Source organism: Panicum virgatum, chromosome 7N, assembly GCF_016808335.1.
Source record: "Panicum virgatum strain AP13 chromosome 7N, P.virgatum_v5, whole genome shotgun sequence".
Lineage (NCBI taxonomy): Eukaryota > Viridiplantae > Streptophyta > Magnoliopsida > Poales > Poaceae > Panicum > Panicum virgatum.
Window position 1 is genome coordinate 7,242,816 of NC_053151.1, and position 5,425 is coordinate 7,248,240.

At 55.9% G+C, this 5,425-nt stretch overlaps 1 long non-coding RNA gene across 1 annotated transcript; it reads right to left on the minus strand.

Annotated features, from left to right (window-relative positions):
• Positions 1-608: 608 nt before the first annotated feature.
• LOC120680744 lies at positions 609-5,161 on the minus strand. Its single transcript, XR_005677784.1, has 3 exons — positions 4,681-5,161; positions 2,150-2,229; positions 609-942 (listed from the first exon to the last, which is right to left on the minus strand). It is a non-coding gene; the product is annotated as an uncharacterized LOC120680744 (long non-coding RNA).
• Positions 5,162-5,425: the final 264 nt, after the last annotated feature.

Sequence of the window (5,425 nt, forward strand, 5' to 3'; positions counted from 1 at the left end):
TTAAGTGGTCAGTCCTCTTGGTGACGCACGATCGGTATCAATGGAAGGTCCTTCTTCCTGATGGCAGGCTGGTATTCCTCGGGCAATGTGTCCAGCAGCTCTTGCATCTTGTCGACTCGAATCGAGTCTGACTTCATCCAAGTCTTCAAGGTACGGTCAGCCTTGTTCTTCAATAGCTCTAGGGCTGCGAGGTACGCTTCCTCCATCTCAGCTTGGCATGACTTGAGGTGGACAAGTTCGGTCTCTGCTTGTGCAATCTCATTTTCTATGGCTCTTCGCAGAACTCGTTCCATCGTGACGACTAGATCTTGGCGAAGACGGGCGTATGCTGACTTATGGATCACCTCCTCCAGCATATCTCTTGTTGTCGCGTCAACATTCAGCACAGACGTAAGAATGGCAGTAGCGTAGGTAAGAGAACAAGTTGAAGTGAGGGAAAAAGAATCAAGGAATAGGCAGAATATAGTTCAAGGTAGTATAGCAATAGACAGAAGCGTTTAGAAGGTCTTAATTCTAACGACTATGTCTAGGGCTCGAGCTACGGTCCGAGTACGCTCTGATACCAACTGAAACAGACCGGGTTCCCGAAAGGTGAACCTGACTCTCTGTATCGTCGTGATAGTCCCTGGATCAGTAGCTATGACATACAGAACCCATTTCAATCGAATATCACAGACATATCTCACGTTTACAACATCACATGGGTTTATTTATTACGTAATCCAAAGGATTGTATTACGGATCTCAGAGTACAAGCCCCTTGGGCTAAAAGAAAACAAACAGAAAGCGGAAACGACATCTAGTCTTCTGGGCAAACTTCATCTTCACGAGTCTTCTCGATCCTTCTCCACAGGCAGCTCGAAGTGTAGCTCGGGCTATCCTTAACTCCTTCCACATTTGTCGTCCTGTCGACTCCTTCTCTCGGATCCTGCATCTTTCAGGCTATCCCCAAGGATGGGATAGGTTCACGTCACCATCCGTATGCAAGCTTTATGTGGATGCAGATGGTATAAAAGATAATGCCAAGGATAGGCTATGGTTTCCTATGCAAGCAATATAAGTCATCCAAAACACCTTTCAACACGGGCAGCTCTGGCATCCCGGACTCCCGGTCTCCTATCTTCCTCTACCAAGTACCTCAACCCTGCTTCGGTGCGGGAACTCCCTCTCCCCGCACCTCAGCTGCTATCCGAGTAGCAAAAGTAGACTAGAGGGAGGTAGAAAAGTATATGTGGATCTACCTACAGTGTGCTGCCAGATCCAGAGTTGTACATGACCGAGTACGCGGCTATACGTATAGTTTTCACCCTGCAGGGGTTGTACACCTGTACCCACTCGCCCCGTCGCTAGACGGGGATCAGCCGACCAACTCCGAGGCACCAGTCAACGAAACTAACGGCTACGGCACCATCCTACTCCCGGTTTGGGGTGCATCCTCCTGCAGTAGGTCGCCCGGGGCTATGAAGCTATCTAGAATGGAATCTCCATGGATCCTGCGATCGGGGGCTAAAGGGTCCTGCCCACTCCCCCTGACACTGAAACACTCTCCTCCTGGAGTAATGGTGCCACGCGTAGCTAGCTCGGGCTGGGTCCCCCCTCATAAAGGATAAGTGGTGTGCACGTTTGACATAGTTCCATCATCAGGGCCACAAAGTCAAGTCCTTAATCCCGCAAGGGCGAGCGTCTTCGTCCACTGTTTGCGTTCCGTAAACACGGTTCACGATCGGCACCCATTACAGGTATCGCCACCCCAACTCCTCAACTCATGTTCCCATGGGAATAGCCTTGCACCCGCCACAGGTGCTCGTCACCCATCACAGGTGCTCACAGGGTTGTGCCCAACACACAACCCCCAGCTTCCGACCCTAAGGTCGGAGATAGGGTCCACTCGCCCCGCTGTAACCTATCCCCAACTCCTGTATAGGTGGAGGCATCTTCCAGCACGCAACGACTATACCATATATATATTCCCATACCCCAATCTCACACACACATAGTAGCAATAGCATACATCAACAAATGATAAACATAGGAAACAAGGAATACGGTAATAAATGGTTATGCAAGCTCATCTCAACACTCAATTTGGGAGCATAGCGTATCTAGCAAGCAATGCCTAATAGGTATTCAATCTCGAATGGGCGTGAACCTGATAGGTCTTCGTAGTCTTCCTGGTCCTCCGGGGGCTTCTGGTCTCCGGGACGTCGGTCAACTCCTCCACATCAGGACCTAATCGTAATTACGTATAAATACAGGGCCAAAGTGCAAGAATGCACAAAACTGCTCAAATAAGATCCAACTCGGAACAAAACCTAATCTATCGGGTAGATCATGATTTTATATGAATTATGAAACTGGTTTCATAATTTTCGGAGCCCCGGTTGAATTACTATGATTTTTCTAAGATTAAAACATTTCCTTAAAATTAATAAATGATTATTGGAGAAAAGAAAACACGTAGTTAGCCACGTTGCAGCCTCTGGGCATGCCACGTGTTGGGCTTATGTCAGCACGACGTCAGCACGGAAGTCAGCCACATGCTGACGTCATCATGGCTGTTGATGACATCAGCATTGACTTGGTCAACGTCGACCAGGTCAATAGGTCAACTAGGGCCACGGCCAGGGGTCAGCTGGGCCCACATGTTAGCCATGCTGTGTTGCTAACTTGTACGGCCCACACGTCAGGTTGGGTTTAAAGAAAAGGAAAGAGGCTACAAGGGTTAACGGGCTCAAAGGTGGATCTGGTCGGTTCTCTCGACCCAACTTGGCTTGGCGGCTCGGCTCGATGAACTGGGCCGCAGAACGGGTTTCGGCCCCTCTTTCCTTCTTCTTCTCTTCTTCCTTTCTTCCTTTTCTTCTCTGGCCGGCGACTTGGGCCCACGTGGCGATGTCTTCCTCTGATTGACAAGTCGGGTCTGCTTGTCGACGACTGCTGGATATGCTGTAGCTCCACCCGGATCCGGTGTGGTCATTAAGGCATGTGTGTGTGTGTGTTCGGAGGAGTGTGTGTATGGGCGTCGCTAGGCTGTCTGATGGGACAAGGCGGCAGTAGCGCAAGGGCGAGGACTCGGTCAAGGCAACACAGAGACAGTCCATGGCAAGGATAGGACATGGCAATGGTACAAACAGAGCGGCTCAGATCATGTGTGTGCACGCGCGGACTCCGGCACTTGGGAGCCGCGGCGGAACCAGGTCGCACACGCAAGCACCGGCATTCCGGGCTGCGTGGCGCTACGGTAACTGGAGCTTGTGGTCTAGGCTGGAACGGTGATGGTTTGGTGGCGTGTACAGTCACGGTGCCACGACAAGGCCGGGGCATGGCGATGGCGTCGAACTTGGCCAAACGGTCCAACTCGACGATAAGGCTCGAGGGACACAGGCGAGCGAGAGGGGCTTGTGAACGTCGCGAACGTGACATCGCAGTGGTGTTTGCGATCACCGGGCAAGGCCATGGTGAATGACGATGTTCAACAGCGAGGGTGAAGCCGAGGTTGAGGCGAGACATGACCTTTCGATCGGCAAGAGCTAGAACGGGGCAAGGACAGGGTCAAGGCTTGGTCCGATAAGGCTTTGGTGTGCGTTCATAGGCAGAATGCGGATGTTCTCAATCCGCGGATGCGACAAAGGCAGGACAAGGCGAGAGCAACGACGAGGGTGGTAACAGGGTCACGGCTTGGTCAAAGCATGGGAACAGGTCGACGAAGCGAAGGCTCCATGGGCGGCGAAGGACCACGTCGAGCAAGGAAAAGGGCATGACTAGAGGATCAGCTTGGACGTGCGGTGGTGAACCGAGTTCGTGCACACACTGACTCTCGGGAAGCCGAGACATGGCGCGGCGAGACAAGGGCTAAGCGGGATCAACAGGCTTGGTACTCAGTGAGGCTCCAGCATGTGTTCGCGAATGGAACGCGGGCGTTCCCGGTCCATGGCGACATGACGGGTCGGAAGTGGCACAAGGCCGGAACAGGGCAAGGGAAACGAGGCGGAAGTGGAACGCGACGGTGGCGCACCAAGCGTGGGTAAAGAGAGATCAGGGAAAGACGGTCTAGGGAACGCGCGTTCGTGTGTTGTGCTCAGCCAAAGGCCGTATGGACGCGAACGTGACGTTGTGTTCGCATCGGGTGGTGACCGCGGACGGCAAGCCGGGACGCGGCGGTCTAGCTTGGGTTAGGATAGCACAAGGGTCCAGGGCGAAGCCTTTGGTCGTGGAACGACGTGAACGAGTTCGGAACGCGACATTCGGGCCAAGGGCGTGTGCGCAATTGTGTGGAAAGGGTTGCCCCCAAGGTGTTCGACATAACACCCCAAAGGGCCAACCTTGTCGCGAACGTGATTGTGCGGCGACGTTTATGTCCCAAACGGTACCGCATGGCTAGGCTCATCTACTGCTAGGTGTGTGCGTGCCAGGGTGCTGGAAATGGTGCGGCCTTCCGGCCGGGACGTCGCTCATGCATGTGCGCGCGGCCACCTGGCGTTCCAGGACCGCGGCACGACGCCGGCGGGGCAAGGTATGGCGATTGCGTGGCTGCGGGTTTGGAACACGGCGCGTCGGGCTCCTGCACAAACATGGGACATGGAGTCCTAGGGCTTACTATGGTTGGCTCATCGGCGGCGCAAGGCACCTCGCCGGACAGCAAGGACAAGGAAGACTGGAAGGGTGACGGGTGGCTTGGCTCACCTAGGGGCGAAGGAGTAGAACGTGGCCGGCGTGACGAAGGCTCGTGGTTCAGCAACACTTGGCTTGAAGGCGACGACGTGGCTGGAGCATTTCATCAAACACATTGCAGGCGTCTTGTTCTCCTCTTCTCCCTCCTCTTCCTCTTCCTCTTCTTCCCTAGGCTCTTTCCTCCTCTCCTTTGGTGCTGTGCAGGGGCGACGACGGTCTCCGGGTCTCCGGCAAGTCGGCGGCACTGGTCCCTCCTCCTCTTCCCTTCCTTCCTTCCTCCCTTCTTTTTCTTCTCTGCTTCTCTGCGCAGGGTGACGACGGCCTCAGCAGGTGGGGCACGGCGCCCTCGGCGGCGGCCTGACGGTGCTGGGGGCGCGGCCTGGGTCGCAGGACGGCGACGACATCCCGCGACGCGCAGGGGCGACGGCGGCCATGGCGCGCGGGGCACGGCGGCCACGGCAGGCGGTGCTCGCGTAGGAGAAAGGGGGCGGCGGCTGCTGCGGGGGTGAGAGGTGGTGGCGCACGGGTGAAGGGCAGAAGGCGACGACAGCGCGGCTCGTCGGTGAGGGTGCGGCCAGCGACGGCGGCGAGGTCCACCAGCGCAGGCTCGCGCTGGGGCACGTGTGCGTCGGGGTCGCGGTGGGCGACGTGCAGGGCTCGGCTGCGAGGCTTGGCGGCGACAGGTGGCCTCACGCCGGCGCGGACCCGCAGGCGCGTGCGTGCGGCAGGGCGGCACGAGCAGGGGTGGAGGCGGCAG